The sequence below is a fragment of the Crinia signifera genome, chromosome 2, assembly GCF_055691185.1.
Source record: "Crinia signifera chromosome 2, ASM5569118v1, whole genome shotgun sequence".
NCBI classification, from domain to species: Eukaryota; Metazoa; Chordata; class Amphibia; order Anura; family Myobatrachidae; genus Crinia; species Crinia signifera.
Genome location: NC_139218.1, coordinates 19043669 through 19069534, shown reverse-complemented (window position 1 = coordinate 19069534; position 25866 = coordinate 19043669). Strand labels below are relative to the sequence as shown.

The 25866-nt window shown below is 47.8% G+C and overlaps 1 protein-coding gene across 1 annotated transcript in view; it reads right to left on the bottom strand.

Moving 5' to 3' along the window:
- The window catches only part of DSCAM (DS cell adhesion molecule), a 309245-nt gene that overhangs the window by 190348 nt on the left and 93031 nt on the right, over window positions 1-25866 (bottom strand).

The window sequence follows — 25866 nt, the reverse complement described above, 5'->3', positions numbered from 1 at the left end:
CTGGCATTCCTCCCCCTATCTGGACCCGGGACTGGAGTGCTGGCATCCCTCCCCCTATCTGGGCCAAGGGCTGGAGTGCTGGCATCCCTCCCCCTATCTGGGCCCAGGACTGGAGTGCTGGCATCCCTCCCCCTATCTGGGCCCAGGACTGGAGTGCTGGCATCCCTCCCCCTATCTGGGCCCAGGACTGGAGTGCTGGCATCCCTCCCCCTATCTGGGCCCAGGACAGGAGTGCTGGCATCCCTCCCCCTATCTGGGCCCAGGACTGGAGTGCTGGCATCCCTCCCCCTATCTGGGCCCAGGACTGGAGTGCTGCTATCCCTCCCCCTATCTGGGCCCAGGACTGGAGTGCTGGCATTCCTCCCCCTATCTGGGCCCGGGACTGGAGTGCTGGCATCCCTCCCCCTATCTGGGCCCAGGACTGGAGTGCTGGCATCCCTCCCCCTATCTGGGCCCAGGGCTGGAGTGCTGGCATCCCTCCCCCTATCTGGGCCCAGGGCTGGAGTGCTGGCATTCCTTCCTCTGATTCCATATATATTTCCAAGCAGAGATAATTACCCATGAACAGACACATCTTGCCGTACAAGGCCTCGATAAGGGTTACCTACAGAAGCTCACCATAAGCCCACAACACACAATGCTATTTTCGGAGCGTCCTCATTTGCATTTCCTGCTTACTAAAGCATGTGTGTGGATTTCCCCGGCCGGCTCGCTAGCACGGTTTATAAATGTTAACATAACCGCCTCAGGCTTTTAGGTGTAAATCAGTAAGCAAACAACCCAGCTGGAAAAGTAGCTCGTCTGTGACAGATGTGCGCCCATGAAAGGAGGTGATAATAGGTAAATTGGTATTAGTAAGACTAACGACGTGCAATAACGTGCTTGTGTGACTGGAAAGATCTCATTATGGGAACTGCTGTGCACATTCTCTCACACATCTGTCTGCATCGAGATCCGTTCCGCGATCCGTACAGCGATCAACCGGCGCAGGATCCGCTGCGATAGCTCTGTTGGCCATGAACATCTTGTAGGACAGAGCTGATCTCTTAGGACGGATCTTTCTGTTTCTCTACTGATCTGATTCAATACGACCCCCGCTGAGCAGACCAGGGCCCTCATCTCATCCAGTGACCTAATCCTGTCTGTCTCTGCTTCTCCACTGCACTGATCCGGTAGGACAGGACTCTACGATTCCATATTAAATCCTTCAGATCTTTTTAGATAGATGTGCAAATAATATCCCCCACCTGCCCTATTATTAGAGGCATGCATGGGCTTTATTTGGAGATTCAAGCTTCGCAGCTTAACGATTCAACCAGAATGAGGGCCACAGAGTAGAGAAAGGATTCCTTTCTGCTTATGCAAGTCTCCCAGCAGGTTGAGGTGTGGGTCATTACCCGTAGGCGCAGCGGAGAGGCTGAACCCCTATATTAACCCATAAAAGCCTGGGACTATACAAGACATTTCGAAGAAACAACACAGCTACTTATTCCTGGTCTATAGGACATTTGGAAAAATATCAATATTGCATTGTATTTACTATAGGGGTGAGACATTTTTACGTTAGCAAGAAAATATGGAGAAATGGATCTTCCTCCCAATCAAGTAGGATGAAACAGATCCCTATACACATGGGCACAACTATAAAAGGGTTCCATTGCTATGGGGCCCAGAGACATAGGAGGGCCCCGACCCAGGTTATAAAATGGCATTTCCCAGATTTGCCTGCTAAGTAGTTGGGTCTGATCCATTGCTCTGCCGCAAATGTGTGACACTGCATTTCCAGTGAGAGGAGGGATTCAGTATTGAATCCCGGCGGTCGGGATCCCGGCGTTCAGAATCCCGACGCCGGAATCCCGACAGCCGAAATGCCAACAAGGGGGGGACGTGGATCGCCCCCCCTTGCGGGCTCGCTGCGCTCGCCACGCAGCGGGCCCGGTGCCTCGCTACGCTCGGCACGCTAATTTATTCTCCCTCCAGGGGTGTCGTGGACACCCCAGGAGGGAGAATGTGTCGGCATTTCGGCGGTCGGGATTCCGGCGTCGGAATTCTAAACGCCGGGATCCCGACCGCCGGGATATTAACTGCATCCCTGAGAGGAGCATGCAGTGGGTGTTAGAATTGAAAGGGGGCACTGTGATGTGGCACAAAATGAACTGGAGGGCACTGCGATTCTGCTCTGCTCATTGTAATGTGGACGGCACTATAATGTTATATAAAAACCGAGGAACATTTTTGCTTTGTGACTTCTAGCACGGTCTTGTCCGTATCTCAGTTCTGAGATACAGACCTATATGTGCTAGAAGCAATAAAGCAGATAGTGCCAAGATACAGACTGTGCTAGAAGCACTAAAGCATGGAGTGCTGAGCTACAGACCAGAGACTGCGCTAAAGTACCAAAGCAGAGAGCCCTGAGATACAGACCAGACTGTGTTAGAAGCACCAAAGCAGAGATCGCTGAGAAAAAGAACATTCTGTGCTAGAAGCACCAAAGAAGAGACTTCAGAGATACAGACCAGTCATTGCTAGCAGCACCAAAGCCGAGAATGCTGAGAAACAGACCATACTCTGCTAGAAGCACTAAAGCAGAAAGCAATCAAATACAGTCCAGTTTTTGCTAGAAGCACCAAAGCAGAGAGTGCTGAGAAACAGACCAGACTGTGCTAGCAGCACCAAAGCAGAGAACGCTGAGAAACAGCCCCGACACTGCTAGAAGTACCAAAGTAGAAAGCACTGAAATACAGACTCATTTGTGCTAGAAGCACCAAAAGCAGAAAGCTCTGAGGTACAGATCAGACTGTGAAAGAAGCACTAAAGTAGAAAGTCCTGAGCTACAGACCAGACTGTGCTAGCAGCACCAAAGCAGAAAGCGCTAAAATACAGACTAGTTTGTGGTAGAAGCACCAAAGCAGAACACTGTGAAACAGTCCATACTCTGCTTGAAGTACCAAAGCAGAAAGCACTGAGATACAGACCAGCCTGTGCTAGAAACACAAAAAAGTGACAACCCAGGCAGGAAAGAGGAACTGCACTGGTGTTGAAAGGTGCAGGATGCTAGATGGAAGATTAATGAACAATACTTCGAATCATGCAAGGATATCACTAGATCATTAATACAAATCCACAGGCCCAACTTCCATAAAGGCTGCTAAGGCCACAACAACATGGCTCCCTCCACTGTGAGAAGACGAGAGCTGCCCTTTTCTAATGACCCCAAGTGCGTCAATGGCAAGTTCTACTTCGGATCCTTTCTCTTTAAACAGCTCTATTAACCCCAATTAGCGGAGATTGCTGCACAGCACTTACACCTCAATTAAAATGACTAACCATGTGTGAGTTCAGTACATAAATTTGTACAATATAAAAAAAACGCACAGCGCCAGCGAGGAGACGCTTTGTTGACACACACGTGCTGGCAAATGTTTAACATAAACAACTGACTGATTTAGTATAATGATCACAATTTATTTCCACATCAACAAACTGATAAACTGTTTGGAGAAAATAAAATGCTCGGCAGTGTTTGTGTTGTGACAGATGGTAAATCCTTCCCCGGCTCTCCCGTCTTCCCGCTAGTTGGTCTGCACTCTTGACTTCACAAAACGCTACTGAAGTGGAAGATGGTTTCTGCTCCACCAGAAATCCTCCTCTGAAGCCCCGAGGGGAAGCTGGGAATGCCACTGACTGCATAGCATGCACCGAGGAGGGGAAGCTAGGCATTTTCTCATTGCTCTCAATTACATCCTAAGTACTCATTTAGGCTTATTGCCAAATAGGGAACCAGTGCTCCTAAAATGCCTGGTGAAGTGATAATGCACCAGCCAATCAGCTTCTAGCTGTCACCTTACAGGCTGGGTTTGCAAAATGAAAGGTGCTGATTGGCTGCTGCCTGATCACCTTCCATTTTAGCACTTCACCAGGCTTAAAAAAAAATCTGCCCCTCAGTTACTGTTTCTGTAATTCGGTCCTGTATCTGTTCTTCCAATCCTGAGAAGCTCCAGGAGGGGCAGAAAGGGGGCAGGCACGGGATGAAAACAGGGGAACGCTGAGTGTTTTATGGACATGCCCTAGCGAACAGGTCTAAATGAGGCCCAGAGTGCAATACACAGCACTACACGTATGAAGCAGTGATAAGAGAGGAGAATAGATAAAGTTCCCGGTACTGTATCACCGGCCAATCAGCTCCTGACTGTCCCTTGTTAAATTCAGCCTGTAACTTAACAGTCAGGAGCTGATTGGACCAGGCACTTTATCACTTCTCCTCCCTTATCACTGCGACATACATCTACCCCTCAGTTCCTGACATTCAGCTACCAGTGTGCAAGATCAGGTTATTAACACTGAGATTGTACAGACATGATGTGGAACAGCGTAAGAGCACCCAGCCACTGGCGATTCTAGTACGATTTCTAGTGTGATACACAATTATACACAGAGATCAAACATTCCACCTCTGAGAGCAAACTGTACAATAATCCATGTCCATGTCCCAGTTTCTTCAGTAACCTAGAACACCACGCACCCGGGAAGACACACAGTAGGCACATAAGCCATTAGGGAAGAACTGTAGAAGGGAAATCAACACAAAACATGTACAGCAGTACTATTAGAATCCCACTATTAGACTATTAGAACTATTTAGAATCCCACAAGAGAGACTGAAGGCTACTGTATAGCTCTTTATGTTTTGTGACGGAAGCATTTAATAACACATTCAGACAAACAAAAATCCAAATAAATAATCAATGGTTTCAGATGTCTTTTAAATATATAGTGTTAATTTTAGAACCTGCTATCTTTGAAAACCCATGCAGTTCCTCTTCCCTGCCTGGGGTGTCACTGTCTGCTGTAGTGCTTCTATCACAGTGTGGTCTGTATATTAGCACTGATATGTAAACCAGACCTGTGCTAGAAACACCACAGCAGACAGCGACACCCAAGGCCTGGAGCCAGGAGCCCGGTTGCTGGGTGGGGGGGGGGTGGTTTATGCTGCTGGCTGGCGCGCTGGCTAGTTGGGCGGGCGGGTGGCGCGGCTTCATACTGCCGGGCGTGACCTCTGCCTGCGCAGCGTGACCTCTGATCTCGTCACGCTGAGAGGTCACGCTGCACAGGTACCGGGAGAAGCCGGGTAGTGTGTGAGTGGGTGCTCAGACGCTGCCCGGCATTAGACTGCGCATGCGGTCTAATCCCGAAATCCAACTCCAATTGAAATTGCGGCCTTTTGGGGGCCAAATTCCCGGGATCCCGATCCCGGGATTGGCCACCCTATTCGAAAGTGATAAAATGGAGAGTGATACACAGCCAGCCAATCAGCTCCTACCTGCCATGTCACAGGCTGTGTTTGAAAAATGTCAGGCAGGAGCTGATTGGTTGGTTGTTTATCACTCTCTGTTTTGTCACTTTTGAAGTTTAGTGCATCCGGACCATTTTCTGATGTTACTTAATTTAACTACATCGCTCAGAATATGCCGCTGCATCGCTCTGTGCGTGTAGGGGCCATAGCGATAGCATCAGGTAGGGAGGGTTAGGGTGGTAGGGGGAGAGGGTACTGCCGGCATCCCGGACTGCAATCACGTGTATGTGCTCGAGTGGGCTCGGAAAGTTGTGAACATCGCAGCTTACTGAGCACCTGAGACGCTGCCCATCCGAACGCCCGGCCCCGTCGCCAAATCCCCTTGATAATATGCACGGGGAGATAACCAGTATCACTGCCCAAATACCATGGCAACAATAGAAGAATTGACACTGAAACACTTTTGAAGTACCCTCAACATCCGCCTGCCAATTCAATTGTTTAGCAGAGCTCGTTGCGGTGAAATGCAAAAAAAAAAAATGCTCCGTAACCGCATCTGTCCGTATTTGCTTTGTCTCTGGTTTTTACAGCCTTCTGGATAACAAATGCCTGCACCAATGTCAAACCAAAGCGGTCAGACATCAGCTATAAGTCAGTATAGTGCACTAATGATATGTTGAAGTTTGACGGCGACGGTCCAGCAGTGAGATACAGGGAAATGCTCCAATGACAAGTCGCGCCTCCATAATGTCACAATGGGCCTTATTTTGGTTCATTCTTTCTGACAAAATCCTTCTTAGATGGGCAAAACCATGTGCATTGCAGGTGGGGCAGATGTAACATGTGCAGAGAGAATTAGATTTGGGTGGGGTTTTACTTCAAAGTGAGATCTATATTGCAGTGTAAAAATAAAGCAGTCAGTATTTACCCTGCACAGAAACAAAATTACTCACCCAAATCTAATTCTCTCTGCACATGTTACATCTGCCCCCCCTGCAGTGCACATGGTTTTGTCCACCTAATAAGGATTTTGTCAGAAAGAATGAACCAAAATAAGGCCCAGTGTATCGTTAGGTGCCGATGGCGCAGAAAACAACATTTCCGGGGATCATTAAGCAACATAAAGGCCCTTAAACCGAAAATTTAATAAATATCCCACTGCTACAACGGATGTATATTCATCTTTCAATAACACAAAAAACGTACCCGACCCTTGAACATTTAGACTAATCTAAGCGCTGAATAGATTGCCAAGTACCATCAATACCATGCGCAAACAATTACATCGCAATCCAAAAATACTAATTATACCAGCTGGGAGTGGATTTTGCTAGTGTGAAGCCTCGTTAATTGAGGGAAATGCCACGGATGACTTAAGAGGTAAACTACAGCCCCCGTAATGCTTACAACAGTCAGTATTTAAAGTATTTAGACGTGAAGGTTTGAGGATTGTCAGCTCTGCAGTCAATTCCCTTGGGGGTATGAGGGTTAATTAAGGCAGACTTTGTAGCCAAGTCTGTTTGGTTACATGGTACCATTAGCGGCGTCGCCAGTCATAGTGCCAACTTGTGCCCTCGCTTACTGGGGATCCGTTCGCTGTAAAAGTGTGAGATGCCCATTAGGACCGAGACACTCCGAGAGGAGAAAAAAAAGGGGCCGCGTGTAAACCGATTCAGTCGCACACAGATGTACAAATCTCAGTCAATGCTTCTGTGTGTTTCGTTAAGCAAATTGGAGGCACATTATCGCCAATAAAGACACACGGCGCGGCAGAGTCGCTCAAAAACTGGTGCGCTGACACTGGCGCTCTGACATCTGTAAATCGGGACCGATTCTGGTTCATTCTCAATGAACCGAAAGCGGCCCCTGCCCCAATGTTCAGGGTTTGCGCATGTGCAACTGTGAGCGGCCTCTGCGAATTACATTGTTGCTGGGCCATCTGTAGTGTAAAAGGAGGGGGGCGGGACAGGGAGGGGACTCCGTAAGCTTACATAGCCAACCATAATCAAGGCCCTTTTCCCTTATGGGGAACATAGGAAAAGTATATGTCAATCAGAGGGGATGCAGTCACCAGTCCGCCAGTTGAAATAGCATCCCTAGAAATCCCAACCAGCATCCACAACACCGGCACCAGGTGGCAAAAGCGGGCATCCTGATCAGAAGTATGCCAGGGACTGGTTGGGTGAGGCTGCTGGGAAGGGGGGATTAAGCCTCATATGGCACCACCGCCGATATTGGCGGCAGCGGGGACCCGGTGAGCTGCCAGCACCGGTACGTGCATAGACACTTGGTGATGCCAGCCGGTGGCATGAGGTTTAGGGTTAGCACTTGGAGGGAGGCGTAAGGAATAAGCACTAAAGTGAAGGGTTAGGTGTAGGGGGTGTTGGCATTAGTTAGGGAGGCATCCCTGGCCAGCTCGGGCGGGCTGATGATGTCACATGACCTCAGGGCCCCTCCCCCAATTCAGCTAAATCTGGCCTACTTTTCTGCTGAGAACACTTTTTATAAGCGCAGACAACGGGCATTTCTAGGCAAAATTAATTATATTATTAATTATCAGTCTTAATTAGCACCAATTATCTTTGCAATAATGCTTACCATTTATAGGATATTTCTCTTTTTAAAGTGCTTTCTACCTGTGTACAAATGTTTACGGGGGTCTGTGCTGGGCATGAAAGGGGCATCCTCACAGCTATTGCCTCCGGCAGCAATCTGATGGGGCACACCCCAGCCGTCGCTGTCAGCAACAGAAGCCAAAATCCCGTTTCCAAGCAGCTGTTCTTCATTCTGCCAATTACTTCCAAGTTGTAGGAGTTACATAAATGGATCACCTTCCAGTATGACAGCAGACACGCACAGCGCCGGGGTGTACATCTTTCTCCCTGCGGCAGGCAAACTTATGGCATCTGAAGACGCTTTTGTGAGCAGGAAATCTCATCCTCAGGAGACGGAGCGGAGAGGTCTTTAAGCCTATTTTAAATAACACTTGTTATCACTCGGAAGCATAATTTCAGAAGCAAACGGTTTAAGGACAACAGTCGGATCACGTGCGGCAAAGCTGCCGGCACTTAGAACATGAAAGCTCCCTGGTTTGGGAATCATGTTACGTGGCCAATTATTTTCATCAAAGAAGCCATTTCTCAGCTCGGAACAATTAGACAAATCGGCAGCAACGAGCTGGAGGAAAGTGGCTTTGAAACACACAATTCATTTACTCTATTATTTATCTCAGTTAGAGGATGAAAGGGAATAAAAGACAAATTATATATCACAAACGATCATATGTAAATAGGGCATCCGTAAGAAGGGAAGAGTCAGAAGCTAAATATATTGCTATATTAGCCAACTGTGTGATTCGCTCACAAACAAGGTTTAGGTAGATGATGTAGACATTGATAAACGATCAACACAAGCAAATCGTCGACATGGGAAATGTCGATACATGACAATGACGAAGTATTTTGGCATCATGTGGACCCCTAATTTTACCCCATTCACATGACAAATGCTGGGTCGCATCCGGGATTTGGAAACGGGTCGGTCCCAGGTGCAACCCGACATTTGCGAGGTGCAGCTTCCCCATAGCGACCCAGCATTTGTAGAGTCGCGGACATCAGGGGTGGGGCGGAGTGGTGGCGCATCATCGGGAGAAGGGAAGGCAGCACTTGGAGCTGACGCTGTCTCCAAGAGCTGCTTCTTCCATAGTGTGAACAGGGCCTAGGTCGCTCGACCCGGGTTACCTGTTCACAATGCACAACAACCCTGGACCGACCCAGGATTAACCTATCTTTTAACCTGGGTCGGAATGCTTGGTTGCTGGACCCGGGAAATTTAAAACGGCCTTTCACATTGCACAGAGACCTGGTTCGACCCAGCAACAACCAGTGATTGACCCAGGATATTTTTGCAGTGTGAAAGTGGTATTAGTGTATCACTTCACCCACCATGGGGGTGGTAGGAGTAGGAAAAAGTACAAAAAAAAATAAAATAAAGAAAGAAACACCCCCCCCCCCCCCCCCCAAAAAAAACACGCGCAAAATGTCAACATTACTATTTTTATTTTTATTCATACTTTTAATTCATCCATGTTAACCTAAAATTGGGAAGCCTGGTGAGTCATGTGAGGGTAATCGCTACACTAATTGTGAGATCATGTCGACACTGACACACAGAAACATGTTGACCCTTGTGTCAACCCTTTACATGTTGACATTGTGTATGTCGACCTTTCCATCCACACCCACAACAGCTACTCCGTTCCATCTGACAGCGATGGCATATTTTGGGCTCACATCAGTGCATCAGCTGGGGGGAGGGGTACATATGATGCCAGCCTTGCCTGTTGGCCCCAGTACATCACGTTAAAACACAGGAGGGCATTTGCAGATGGTTGTAACATCATCGCTGCTTAGGGTAGATGCCAGCCTGGCATTGCAGCAGTTTTTCTGTTCCTCTCTCCAGTGCGAGAGACAACACACATGATCCGCATCTGCTGAGGTTAGAACCCCACTGCCTGCAATGCGCATCGTCAGCATCTGCTGGGATACAGGCTTGTGATGCTGCGCCAGCTCCCTCATTATCCAACCAAAGGAAGCTTATTAACATACAGCATGACAAGAGCGGAATGTCACCCTGGCTGACATGAAACAGCGGAGTAAGCTTGGAACAAATTCTAATTCTCCTGCCGACTTGTCAAAACTTAGCCAAGCAAATAGGGTATTCTTTCCTGCGATACTGTACCTGTCATGTAACGAAATAACAAAAGACAACACATGATCAACAGCACGAAACCGATTAAAAATAAAATGTGATGAAGAGGAAGCTGAGCAGAGACTTTCTCCTGACAGCCCGATGACGCGTCGGTGACAAGGAGATCATATCTGTGCAATCAGCTTAGTGAGGAAATCTGGTGATAAGCTACAAACAGAAATAATACAGCAGTGTCCGGGATGGACATTCATCCTATTTGTTTCTATAAATATGTATGTAAAGGTTTCAAGTACAATATTTTACAGAATTAAATAGCTCAATTTAAAATATGAAATATTATTGTAATACCGGAACCAAATCTTTGTAAGCGAAACTAGATCTTTGTAAGGCCCCATAGCAAAGGTTTGTAGCACGTTACTTTGAAAGGTAAGGTGGCTCATCTCAGCTCTGGGCCCCATAGCAGCTGCACCCCCTGCACCTATGGTAGCTACACCCCTGTATATAACACATGTAACTGTGACAGGGAAGGTGGCCCCTCTCAGCTCTGGGCCCCATAGCAGCTGCACTCCCTGCACCTATGGTAGCTACACCCTGTATATAACACATGTAACTGTGACAGGGAAGGTGGCTCATCTCAGCTCTGGGCCCCATAGCAGCTGCATTCCCTGCACCTATGGCAGCTACACCCTGTATATAACACATGTAACTGTGACAGGGAAGGTGGCTCATCTCAGCTCTGGGCCCCATAGCAGCTGCACTCCCTGCACCTATGGTAGTTACACCCCTGTATATAACACATGTAACTGTGACAGGGAAGGTGGCCCCTCTCTGCTCTGGGCCCCATAGCAGTCCCCCCCCCCTGCACCTATGGTAGCTACACCCCTGTATATAACACATATAACTGTGACAGGGAAGGTGGCCCCTCTCAGCTCTGGGCCCCATAGCAACTGCACTTCCTCCACCTATGGTAGCTACACCCCTGTATATAACACATGTAACTGTGACAGGGAAGGTGGCCCCTCTCAGCTCTGGGCCCCATAGCAGCTGCACTCCCTGCACCTATGGTAGTTACACCCCTGTATATAACACATGTAACTGTGACAGGGAAGGTGGCCCCTCTCAGCTCTGGGCCCCATAGCAGCTGCACTCCCTGCACCTATGGTAGTTACACCCCTGTATATAACACATGTAACTGTGACAGGGAAGGTGGCCCCTCTCAGCTTTGGGCCCCATAGCAGCTGCACTCCCTGCACCTATGGTAGCTACACCCTGTATATAACACATGTAACTGTGACAGGGAAGGTGGCTCATCTCAGCTCTGGGCCCCATAGCAGCTGCATTCCCTGCACCTATGGCAGCTACACCCTGTATATAACACATGTAACTGTGACAGGGAAGGTGGCTCATCTCAGCTCTGGGCCCCATAGCAGCTGCACTCCCTGCGCCTATGGTAGTTACACCCCTGTATATAACACATGTAACTGTGACAGGGAAGGTGGCCCCTCTCAGCTCTGGGCCCCATAGCAGCTGCACCCCCTGCACCTATGGTAGCTACACCCTGTGTATAACACATGTAACTGTGACAGGGAAGGTGGCCCCTCTCAGCTCTGGGCCCCATAGCATCTGTACCCCCTGCACCTATGGTAGCTACACCCCTGTATATAACACATGTAACTGTGACAGGGAAGGTGGCCCCTCTCAGTTCCGGGCCCCATAGCAGCTGCACTCCCTGCACCTATGGTAGCTACACCCTGTATATAACACGTAACTGTGACAGGGAATGTGGCCCCTCTCAGCTCTGGCCCCATAGCAGCTGCACTCCCTGCACCTATGGTAGCTACACCCTGTGTATAACACATGTAACTGTGACAGGGAAGGTGGCCCCTCTCAGCTCTGGGCCCCATAGCAGCTGCACACCCTGCACCTATGGTAGCTACACCCTGTATATAACACATGTAACTGTGACAGGGAAGGTGGCCCCTCTCAGCTCTGGGCCCCATAGCAGCTGCACCCCCTGCACCTATGGTAGCTACTCCCTGTGTATAACACATTTAACTGTGACAGGGAAGGTGGCCCCTCTCAGCTCTGGGCCCCATAGCAGCTGCACCCCCTGCACCTATGGTAGCCACACCTCTGAATATAACACATGTAACTGTGACAGTGCCACCCCTCAGCTCTGGGCCCCATAGCAGCAACACTTCCTGCACCTATTGTAGCTACACCCCTGTATATAACACATGTAAATGTGACAGCGAAGGTGTCCGCTCTCAGCTCTGGGCCCCATAGCAGCTGCACCCCCTGCACCTATGGTAGCTACACCCCTGTATATAACACATGTAACTGTGACAGGGAAGGTGGCCCCTCTCAGCTCTGGGCCCCATAGCAGCTGCACTCCCTGCACTTATGGTAGCTACACCCTGTATATAACACATGTAACTGTGACAGGAATGTGGCCCCTCTCAGCTCTGGGCCCCATAGCAGCTGCACTCCCTGCACCTATGGTATATACACCCCTGTATATAACACATGTAACTGTGACAGGGAAGGTGGCCCCTCTCAGCTCTGGGCCTTATAGCAGCTGCACTCCCTGCACCTATGGTATATACACCCCTGTATATAACACATGTAACGGTGACAGGTAAGGTGGCCCCTCTCAGCTCTGGGCTCCATAGCAGCTGCACTCCCTGCACCTATGGTAGCTACAGTACACCCTGTATATAACACATGTAACTGTGACAGGGAAGGTGGCCCCTCTCAGCTCTGGGTCCCATAGCAGCTACACCCCCTGCACCTATGGTAGCTACACCCCTGTATATAACACATGTAACTGTGACAGGGAAGGTGGCCCCTCTCAGCTCTGGGCCCCATAGCAGCTGCACCCCCTGCACCTATGGTAGTTACACTCTGTTTATAACACATGTAACTGTGACAGGGAAGGTGGCCCCTCTCAGCTCTGGCCCCATAGCAGCTGCACCCCCTGCACCTATGGTAGTTACGTCCTGTATATAACACATGTAACTGTGACAGGAAAGGTGGTCCCTCTCAGCTCTGGCCCCATAGCATCTGTACCCCCTGCACCTATGGTAGCTACACCCCTGTATATAACACATGTAACTGTGACAGGGAAGGTGGCCCCTCTCAGCTCTGGGCCCCATAGCAGCTGCACTCCCTGCACCTATGGTATATACACCCCTGTATATAACACATGTAACTGTGACAGGGAAGGTGGCCCCTCTCAGCTCTGGGCCCCATAGCATCTGAACTTCTTGCACCTATGGTAGCTACACCCTCAGGGCCGGTGCTAGGGTGTCCGGCGCCCTCCTGCAAACCATACATTTTGCACCCTTTCACATTGCCATTGCAACAAGCTGCAGCCCGATTTTGAGAGTGTATGCAACATGCGATCCTATGGAGGATCTCGGGTGCATGTACATGTATGCATACAGAAGAGGAGGTTGACAGGGAAGGTCGCCCCTCTCAGCTCTGAGTCCCATAGCAGCTACACCCCCTGCACCTATGGTAGTTACACCCCTGTATATAACACATGTAACTGTGACAGGGAAGGTGGCCCCTCTCAGCTCTGGGCCCCATAGCAGCTGCACCCCCTGCACCTATGGTAGTTACACTCTGTTTATAACACATGTAACTGTGACAGGGAAGGTGGCCCCTCTCAGCTCTGGCCCCATAGCATCTGTACCCCCTGCACCTATGGTAGCTACACCCCTGTAATATAACACATATAATTGTGACAGGGAAGGTGGCCCCTCTCAGCTCTTGGCCCCATAGCAGCTACACTCAGTGACCTATGGTATGTACACTGCTGTATATAACACATGTAACTGTGACAGGGAAGGTGGCCCCTCTCAGCTCTGGGCTCCATAGCAGCTGCACCCCCTGTGCCAAAGGTAGTTACACCCTGTATATAACACATGTAACTGTGACAGGGAAGGTGGCCCCTCTCAGCTCTGGCCCCATAGCATCTGTACCCCCTGCACCTATGGTAGCTACACCCTGTATATAACACATGTAACTGTGGCAGGGAAGGTGGCCCCTCTCAGCTCTGTACCCCATAGCAGCTGCACTCCCTGCACCTATGGTAGCTACAGTACACCCTGTATATAACACATGTAACTGTGACAGGGAAGGTGGCCCCTCTCAGCTCTGGGCCCCATAGCAACTGCACTTCCTGCACCTATGGTAGCTACACCCTTGACTAAAACCATGAACAAAAAAAATGCCTTAGTCACTCCACTTTTTTTAATTACTATTACAAATTAATAAAATAAAATAAAAAATGTTCTGAAAGTCTATCAAATTACAAAAGAAACATTTGCATATATATACACACCATTTAAAAAATAATTAAAACTAAGTGGACAAAAATCTGAAACCGCAAAGCACAGTTAGGCAGTTATACTGTGGCTTAATACTTGTGAATGAATCTACAGGTAGTTCGGTGATCCTAAAGAAATAAATACCATACCTGCTTACCCTCCCGGAATGGCCGTGAGGCTCCAGCTGTTGTTGAACTACACATCCCAGCATGCCCTGCAACAGTTTTGGCATGGCCAACTAACAAAACTGTAGCAGGGCATGCTGGGATGTGTAGTTCAACAGCTGCTGGAGTGTCAAGGTTAGCCATCAATGTATTGTACTGTGCCTCATACTTCAAAAAGATCATTATAGTGAACTGAGGAGTTCAGTATTCATCAGTACACAAGAGAAAATATGTCTTTTGTACATTTTTTGATCATTGAAACCAGCTTTCTGCATGATAATATCAAGCAACCGGTTTACTTTCTACTGCGTAATGTCGACATGCATGCCATGTAGACATTAATCACGTTGACACAGATGAATCATACACATAACTAGAATGTCAACAAAACGTTCTACCTGGTAGTCCAGCATATTCCGCATCTCCAGCTTCCAGTCCAGCAGTCAGCGGGCGGTGGCTTCCAGCTGACCCTAAGGCTGTAGCGGTGGTATCGCTTCCCCTTATCCTAGTGCCTTCCCCTAGTCCCAGTTAATATACCCAACCCACTTTCAGCTGCCTAACCCTGTCGACTTTCAGAGAATGCTGAAATTTCACATGTCGACATTTCAGATGTTGACATCGCAAAAGTGACCGGCAACGTGGAAGAACATGCAAATCTTATTGGTTTAGTAAATAGGTTATTAGAAAAGTAACAAGGAACCCCCTTTAATTGTAACAGGAGCACATGTCTCTACGTTCCGGATCTGCAGCGTTTTATCTCAGTCCTGTTGTCACTGATTACCCTGGAACAGACAAATCTGACGGGAATCTGTGCTGGGAATGGAATCGTTTGGTCTCACATAACAAAGCCCTCGCTCCATCCAACATACAGCGGTATTTACTGAAACCATAAAAGCCAACCAGCTTGCACTGATGCATATTTTAATGCCTGATGGGAATACCTAATGGTGTGAACAAGATGGAAAACAGTTGATAACGGTTTAAATGGCACAACTGTTTTGCTTTATTACCCATGGAAATAATGTGCATTAAAATCTGTTGCAAATAGGTCTCTAAAATGTTTAGATGCTTTGCCTCCTACTTGATGCGCTGCACACGCACTGCAGTGGATGGAACCAGCAGCCTCTGTGCACAGATGAGAGGCCTTATTTATCATCGCTGCTAACAGAGCACTTTAGAACAATACTACCCACTGTTGCCGTGCAGATCTAACACTGGCTGAAGCGACCAATGGCTGGCAGAGTGTGCTGAGACTTGTAGTAGGAAAGCCGGGGGAGCTACTGGCTGCTTTAAATGTCTACTGTAGGGCACAAATGGCAAAAACTGAGAGTCAAACTAATATCAGAGCTGAAACGAAATATTTTGCTGTCCTGTACCAGAAAGAGAATTGCTGCCCTCGCTCTTCCCCCACCTCTTAATAGGAACAGTGCATGCTCCAAAAATATAGGGGTGTGACTTCTTGCAGAAGAGTCGTGGACACAGAATAGTACCAATTTGCATTACAGCACACAGTAGTGACCCTTATACACATTGTGCAGACCAGTAGAGCCCCTTATATACATTCTGTCACAATGAAGATCCTTATACACTTATGGTACAGTAGAGTACGGTACAGTGGACATGTTTTGCCACAATAGAGGCGCTTCTACACAGTATACCATATTAATAGCCTTATACATTTTAAACAGTAGAGTTGCTTATACATTTTATACCACAGTAAAGTCTTTATACTCATTATATTACAGTAGAGCTGCTTATACGAGATACACCACACACAAGTGCACCTTATACACACTACAGAAGAGCCCCTTATGCATGCTGCACCACAACAGAGCAGCTTATACATATTACACCACAGCAGAGCCGCTTATACATGTTACACCACAATAAAGCTGTTTATATGCATTATGACACTGTAGAGACCCTTATACATGTTACACAACAATAAAGACCCTTATACATGTTGCACCACTGTAGAGACCCTTATACATGTTCCACAACAGTAGATCTCCTCCTCCTTTGCATAATTCATCCTCCTCCCACGATCTTTGTCTGTGCAGATACTGGAGGAAGCAGAGTGCATGGGGCAGGCAGCCGCAGCACTGCCTGCAGTCATGTATATTAGCAGTGATACATCCAGAGAAGGAGCCAGATGCACCACTACTATTATACATTGCAGCGGGCAGTTGATGGTTAGTGGCGGTGTATAAATGAGCGGTTTGTGCATGAAGGTGGATGGTTCCGCCCACAGTGTGCACTGGCTGCACCACCCTAGTTATGGCTGTGCTCTTGATGTACAGAATGATAATAATAATATTTGGAATAGACCAGGTTTCTTATGCCCAGAAAAACAGTGAGTGCACCCAGAAAAACGCTGGTCATCCCCGTGTGACAAAGCCTGCTCAGGGCGGGCATGGACATTCGCTCGGCGAGGGAAGCCGGGGGGCGTTCGCTCACGTGGTGGGCAGTGCTTACACGCTCGCTAGGCAGTGAATATATGCTGCCTAGCCAGTAGGTCTGAATTAGGCCCTTAGTGTTAATTCTAGCACCCTGCATCTTCTAAAACCCGCTCAGTTCCTCTTCCCAGTCTGGGGTGTCGCTCTCTGCTGTGATGCTTCCAGCACAGTGTGGTCTGTATTTCAGCACTGATATGCAGACCAGACCTGTGCTAGAAGATGCAGGGTACTAGAATGAACACTAGTAGCGGGACCTTGCACCTTGTTCATTGAGGTTCATTGCAACTACAACATAAGAGGACACATCTGTAGGTCCAATGAAATGAGGTAAAACTGTCCAAGCCTGATATACACACCCTATAAAGCCAGTGACATACAGTACACAGGCGGTACTGTCCCTCGCAGCGACAACACTGCACAATGCACACTGCACACACCAGAAATATGTTGGTACTTTAAACCTCAGCCATAAAACATTACATTGTATCGATGGTATAGGTCATTAGGTCAACAAGCATTGGGTCGACACCATTAGGTCTACGTGCAGAAAGGTCGACATGGTTCTAGGTCAACACAGTTCTAGGTTGACATGACATTAGGTAGACATGGGCAAGGTCGACAGTCAAAAGGTCAACATGGGGTTTTTCACAGTTTTTTGAGCCGATGGGCGGTATTTCATCCTCTACCATCACTAGTGTGCCGAGCGCATCGAGCCATGCAAGGGGACGCGGTGCTACTATACAGGTCAGTGTCCATGACAACTGTGTTGACATTCGGGGCTTTTTTGACTGTCGATCTTGCCCACGTCGACCTAATTCCATGTCGACCTAAGTGGTGGAGTCCTAATGATCCATACCCGCATCGATATAGCCTAATTGCCTGGAGTCAATTGCGACAATACTGCTGCCTGCGTTCATTCTTATCGCATGCACATGCTACAGTAATCCTCCTGTGTATACTACATGTAACATACTAGCAGCCATCGCACAGGCGTGAACTACACAATGCATGTGCGTGCACACTGTACAAACCGCCTGACATAACCGCCTCGCTTAACATTCACCTGCCTCCCTTCAAACTGAGCGGTAATTGGACACTAAAAATAATGCATTGTTCTCAAGCACTGTTAAATATTAGTTACCCACAGACAAGTACTTCTGTATGAATGATTTATCTCCTATTAGGATCAAGAGACGGAATATGCTGACAGCCTCCTCCCCGGTCTGTTTTCATCACCCTTTCCAGCAAGCTTGCGGAGAAGCGTGCGCCCGCCTCTGGCCAGAAATAGCCTGCATGTCACAGGGAGCCGGCAGTGGGGCGGCATTTAGTCAGCGGCCTCTGCGACTGCGAAAGTACCTGCAGAATGGCAATTGATGTTGCCATGGAAACAAGAAAACTCTCCTTCCTCAGCTTGATGTACAATATCTGCATCCTGGATTTTGCTCTTGACCGGGGAGGAAGCAGGGAGAGGCCCAGGAGAAAGAAACGGAGGGATAAATCGTCAAACCGAAGCCACCATGGTTTCCATAGGAGTGTCATTATTTTAATGACCATGAAGACATATGATAATTAGATATACAATACTGTATATACATTTCCTTGTCTGTTACATGGACCACCTTTCTGAATGCATACATTTGCAGGGAATGATCAGGTATTAGCTATGATTAGCATAAAACAGGTTTATCCAGCCTGTGGTACATGCTGTTGTGGAACTACAAGTCCCAGCAACAGCTGTATACATTATTTATCTCTGATGTGTGGCGAATATGGGATGGAGTCAGCAAAATGTCGGCATTCAGTATGCCAACGCCGGCATACCAACTACCATTAGAAGACGTGAAACGATCCCAATCGGTATGCACTGAGCCAATAGGGTGTGGCCGGGGTAGGGGGGTTAGATTTAGCAATTAGTAGGGAAAATTAGGGTTACGCTGCGGGAAGAGGGGGTTAGGATCCGGCTTCAGGGACGAGCGGTTAATTGTAGTGTGGTGGTGGGTGGGTACTAGTGGTGAGGGTTCGGGTCAGGGCAGAGGGGTTAGGTGTAGTGTGGTGGGGAGCAGGGGATAGGGAGGAGTTAGGTTTAATGTGGGGGGCGCAGGGGTTAAGCACTAGTGGTGAGGGTTGGGGTCAGGCTGCAGGGAAGATTAAGGCTGCTGCAAGAGAGAGTGAGAAGGGGGGGGGGGGGGGGGAGTTATGGTACAAACAGACCCGTCAGGATTCTGTCTTTTGGGATGTTGGGATAATTATTTTGACCGTCGGCAATTTATACGCCGGGATATCGTATGTACCCCCCAGAAATACAAACAGAATATGGCAGAATAAAAAAGAATAAAAAGAATAAAAACGACTACAATCATTGAAATGTTAAAAATATCAAATGCTGCAGCCATGTATATCCTATTTCACAAGATAACAGTGTACTGTAGTAATATTATTATTATTATTTTTATTATAACATAAGACTTCTGCATCACCTAACAAAGTACATAAACAAGTGCAAACAAAAACAAAACAGCACCTTTCAGTAAAAATGGTCATAGCACTCGTCAAGCAACAGGGTGGCAGAAACCAAGGGTTAGGTGTCATTGTAGGGAGTATGGAGGAGATGATAAGTTAGGTGTGGTAAAGCACATTAAGGAAGAGGGCCCTGCTCATTCAAGCTTACATTCTAAATGGGGGGAGGTGGCAGACAGGCAGGGAGGAGACAAATTGGGTAGACAGTGATAGTGGAACAGAGGGTTAGGATGAGATTTGGCTGGGTTTGGTGAAGTAGAGGGTCTTGAGAACCTGTTTTAAGTTTTGTAGAGAGGTGGAGTCTGATAGGGACAGAATTCCAGAGGTAGGGAGCAGCGGAGTGGAAGGAAGTAATCCGTTGCTATGAGAGGTGGTGTGCATTTGTGAAGCAAAGAGGGTGGACATTAGTATGAATGGATGGGAGGTCAGAAATGTAAACCTTTTGTCAATCACATTTTTTTGTAATCTACGCATCAAAGTGTGACCCAGGTTAATTGCACAAAACTGCACTGGTGCCGATTACATCCACAGGACATTAGAATAAAAATTAGAAAAAAAAGTGTCATTGTCTCAGTGACTTCATTTCAGTTCCACAAGGTGGACATGCTCCTGTTCTCATTTCAGAACCACATGGTGGAAAGCTCCTGTTCTCCCTTCAGTCCCTACATTTCAGAACCACATGGTGGAAAGCTCCTGTTCTCCCTCCAGTCCCTACATTTCAGAACCACATGGTGGACAACTCCTAGGTCCCTTTCTGGCACTTTAGCACCACAATGTGGACAGCTCCTGTTCTCCTTTCAGCCCATCATTTCAGCACCACACGGTGGACAGCTTCTGTTCTCCTTTCAGCACCACATGGTGGACAGCGCCTGTTCTCCTTTCAGCCCTATCATTTCAGCACCACACGGTGGACAGCTCCTGTTCTCATTTCAGTCCCTTCATTTCAACACCACAACACGGTGGACAGCTCCTGTTCTTCTTTCAGACCCTTACTTTCAGCACCACATGGTGGACAGCTTCTGTTCGCCTTTCAGACCCTTCCTTTCAGCACCACACGGTGAACAGCTTCTGTTCTCCTTTCAGACAACACGGTGGACAGCTCCTGTTCTCCTTTCAGACCCTTCACTACAGAACCAAACGATGGACAGCTCGTTCTATTTTTATACCCTTTATTTCAGAACCACATGGTGGACAGCTCCTCTTTCACTTTCTGAATACTTAGCATTTCTCTCTCTACGGGGCCCATTTACCATAGAATCACATTTGGAATGTGATCTGGCCGGAATCTACTGCCCAGTATCGCACTGCAATATGTGATCCTATTGCTGTGATGTATGTCCCTGCAGGTGTAAGGACACCGCCCGGCAAAGTGCTTTGCCTGGTGTCAGAGGTCTGTGAATGCGCAGTTAGAATTGACCGTATGGCAACTATGGGGATTTGGCTGCAAGTGGGGCAGGTGAGATCGCAGCAGGAATCAGAAATTCCTGCTTTGGTCCCTCTGTCTTACATTAAGGGAATACTTAATATTTGTTTATGTATGTACATACATACATACATACATACATACATACATACACAGCTAGTAAGAAAACCCAATGCTTAACCATTATCTGAGTAAGTCCTGGTAACAAGATCTCTACCATGCCACTGTATTAAATCTGAATGATTAGAAATGAATGCTCATTGTTGGACAGCGATGCTAAAGGCAGTGTAGAAAATGCTTTCCCTGCTGCTGGCCTTTTCTCCTGGGAAATAAGATTTTGATGCCATGTCTGTGTTCACTGCTCTGCGCCCGTGAGCTGCTCACCCACTGATGCAGTTTGGCAGTGGTGGGGGATGGGGAAAGGGTGGCATGCTCTGTACGTAGCTGCTGCATTTTTAATATACAATCAAGATGGGCAATAAAACAGAACAGGTTTATATATTAGCACAAAGGCTTATAATGGAGACAGGCATTTTATTACTGTCCGGTAATGCCCGTTCTGCAGTGCAGCGCTGCCTTCTTTGAGTTGTCACCGATGGCTTAAGGATCTACATAAAATTAAGCTGTCAGTGTTTTATCTGGTTTATGTATCGCTGCTCCCATATGGCTAAAAAAATGATCAAATATGATTAGCAATTGCTGTAGTCCTATATGATCACACGAGAAAAAACAAAAACACAAAGAAAGTCTAAGAAATAATCAAAATATAGAGCAATACTTGTTGTTTAATGTGGCTAGAAGTCAGAACTAATTAAATTTCTGTTTTACATAAAACTGTACAGTAATGCTTCCTGGTGCTTAATTACCCAATCATTCGATCCATGATTTGTTTTTACCCCTGATGAATTCGTTTTGACGAAACGTGTCAGTTATCTTTTTAATAAAAGACTATACTTATACATCGGACTGTGCACCTCATTGTGAACACACGCCTATGTTGGGATTCAGTATGAAATCCCTGCGGTTGGGATCCCGGCGTTCAAAATCCCGACGCCGGAATCCCGTCCGCCGAAATCCCGACAAGGGGGGGGCGTGGATCGCCCCCCCCCCCCTTGCGGGCTCGCTGCGCTCGCCACGCAGCAGGCCCGGTGCCTCGCTACGCTCAGCTTGCTAATTTATTCTCCCACCAGGGGTGTCGTGGACACCCACGGAGGGAGAAACTGTCGGGATTTCGGCGGTCGGGATTCCGGTGTCGGGATTCTGAACGCAGGGATCCCGACCGCCGGGATTTAAACTGCATCCCCTATGTTGGGCACATGAAGAATGATATATGAATTGTGTCCATCATTACTAACGTTGGGTGGTGGTCTGATGTTAACCTAATTTGGAGCACTCCAATAATATTGTGGTTGTCCTTTGTATTTGTCCTTTACTAACAGGATGGATTTATTGGAAGTGCTGCCTACCAGTATATTAGCACAAGACAGGGTCTACACCCCTTCTTCTTTTCTATATAAAATGATATGTTACACAGCGCGACCCCAGCTACTGTATGAACTTATCACACACCTTGATTTGTGCAATTCTGCCTGTTCCCACTGAGGCGGCTGGGTTAGTGTAGCAACATGGGAACAGCAGTAGGCGGGGGAGAACAATTAGTCAAAGTAAGGGGCTGATTTAGCAGCAATTGGACCACAGCAGATTCACCCCAGGGACCAATGTTACAGCTCTGCGCATGCGTATCGGCGAATATACGCATGTGCAGGGCCGGCATTCGCACACAGTGGGGTGGCAGATGGCGGACAGTGGGTGGACAGGGGTCTGGTGCATAAGGACACCCAGCATTTCCTGGGCGCGCCTACAAAAACGGTGGGTGAGCCCAGAAAAACACTGTGTGTCCCCATGCAAATGTAGGCGGGTCAAAGCAACCATCAAATGATTTTTCGCCCATATGGCCACATGCAATTGGACGTGTAAGCAAACAAATCCATTAGGATACAAATGCGGTCATACGCTTGGCGCACAGGGGGCGAGCGTTTGCCCCCACGGTGGGTGGCGTTTAAGCACCTGGTAAGCGGCAAATTTAGGCTGCTTACCAACCATCCTGAATTAGGCCCTAAGTGTGTTTCTTTAAATCAGGGACGGGGAACCTTCGGCCCTCCAGCTGTTGTTGAACACTGCTACAGTTTTGCTATTTGGCCATGCTAAAACTGTTGCAGGGCATGCTGGGATGTGTAGTTCAACAGCCGGAGGGCCGAAGTTTCCACATCTCTGCTTAAAATGGGGTATAGGTCATACGGTCGACACTGTGAAGTTCGACATACATTAGGTCGACCACTAAACATCGACAGGGCTTATTGACACATGAAATAAGTAGACTTTGACCTGTTGACCTTTTGACTGTCAATCTTCCCATTGTTGACCTATGGCTTGTGTTGACCTTCCATCCCTGTCTACCGATTTCATGTGCCTTTAGTGTCTAATGTAGTGTCGACCTTCATAGTGTCGACCTAGCGACAGTCCCCTTTAAACACCAGACCATCGCAGTGAGATAAAAGGGTGGGAGAACATTGTATGGACGAGCCGAGGATCACGCTGCCATTCCCCTTATACTAGAGTGGTTTGGATCAGCAACAAGCTCGCAGCCTGTGTCCTTTCCTACACTGTCTTACTGGCAGAGATGGGTGTATACACACATTGTAACACAAAGCTTCACACGCACAAATGTAACACATGCCATCAGTGGCACAGCGGGGTCTTCTGTGCCATATGACCATCAGTACCACCTGCGGTGTACTTGGCATCATAACGGTACAGAAGAGAAAGCCGGCAGAAGGAAGCTGGGCATGATATTTCCAGAAACCCACAGGCCGGAGACATCCACTGCCAAGGCAGCATCCATGAAGCCCCTTTCACCTTTGAAGCCCCGAGCGTTGGAACTGGCCGCACAGCTCTGCATGAAACAACAACCAGTGATGGAATTAAGACATAGCCCAAATCTGTTCCAAACAAGGTGGCCGATGAAAGTCGTCGTCTAGGGGCGAGCACATTCTGTTGTCATAGGTGCTGTTGTAATCGGGATAGACCATGGGTGCCTTTTAATAAGAATCGACTATATACTGTATACGGCGATCCGAGCGGGATCCTACTGCCCAGGATCGTATTGTAATATGTGATCCTAACGTTCCTGAGTGCATCACAGGAGCCAATCTCTGTGATGCACTCAGCCGGGTGCCAGAGTCTGCGCATACACAGTTACCGCTGACCGCACTAACCTCACTGCTCCACCGGCAGTGCGGTCTATAGCCCATATGCTACAATGGGCTACCGCCATCCCAGAATGGCGGTAACCCCGGGGCTCGATGTGTTTAGTGGCACTTTGAGAAGAGGAGGCCCTTGTGCCTCCTCCAGCCTGGCCCCCCTCCTCTCTGCCCAGGAGCAGCATCCCCCCGCCCAGCGCAATACCTCTGTAAAAATAGCGCGGCAGCAATTCTTTCTGACGATTCCGACAGTGTTGCTGCCTTCATCGCTGGACTCCGCAAGGTTAAGTATGGGTGCAGCGTGGGCGGAGTGGGTCCATGTGGGACGCAGTGGCCCAGGTGCTCCACGCATATTGCACCAATTACAAATACGCCACTGGCTGCAATGCTACACAATTGAAACTTTGGGAAGCATCGATCCTTGCTGCGGTCCCTCCGTGATACATGCTGGGGTACTTTATATTTGCAGCCCAGTCATAAGCACAGATGACTGAGACGGAGAAACGTCAATCGTCCTAGGGCTGATGCTAATTTCAATGGTTGGATATAAGAACCTTTATTATGACATAGGCCATTTGCCTTAACTCGCAGATCTCCAAAACGCTGCTGTGTTCTCTTTTGCGTATTGCGCGAATAAGCCCCTATACTAACCCTTGTCTATTCTTTAAGAATGTTCTATCCATGCGTTCAGACCTCCCCTCTGGGCCAATAAGTAGAATACCGGGTTACTATTATAAAATCACATATTCAAAAATTGAACAACATATAAATAAATCCCTAAACATCGCGCTACAAAGAAAGCCGCAAGAAAAAAACAAAAGCCGACGGCAATTCTCTGTAACACAGGGCATCATTAGGAAAAGGCGTCGCTCGCCCGCTTCCTCTTTTCCCCACCTGCGTTTGAATTTCAAGAAGAATCCCGAATTCGCATAGTAATCAGGCAGTTTGTCTTAAAAATAGCAGTTCCCGGAGGGGAACGATGATCATTTTGTTATCCACAAGGCAGCAGGCAGTTGCTTCGGGAACCACAATGGAGAAGACGGGCGTAATTTCACAGCCTACCAATAAAGATCTGCTGTTCAAAACGTTACCTATTTAAAGCTACAGCCTTTATGTTTTATTAGATTTATTCCGATCCCGGCAGATTGTCTAAGCGGCCGGCAGGCAAGGTCATAATAGACTTTAAAAGTGCAAATACATTCACAGCTCAGATTGCGTTCGCTGTACGAGTTCACGGTTCTAAAATCCGACAAAGGTGTTTTTGTTTTTTTAATGGTATAATGAATGGCAATTAGATCTGACAAAATGGAGCTAAAAAAAAAAAACATTTCTGATGCTATTTTAACCCTTTGAGTATCAACGTTGCTGTGAGCGATAATCAAAATATCCGCTAAAAAAGCCAGAGTCGCTCACAGCGACTGTTAGTAAAAATAAATACAAATACGGCCAAGTCAAATAAGTGACGTTTAGTTAAATATTGCACCCAAAAAAAAAGAACGGCCGCTGGCATTTTTGAGGGATATTTTGAGGATCTCTCACCGCAACGTTATCACTCAAAGGGTTAACTTCCTATTATAATCTGGTTTAAAAGGGACACTTTCAAGGATGCAAAAACTTTCATCTACGTGGAGTTGATATTATATAGTGTGGCGAGCGCAGCGAGCCCGAAGTGTGGCGAGCGGACGCAGATTACTTTACATGTATTCCGC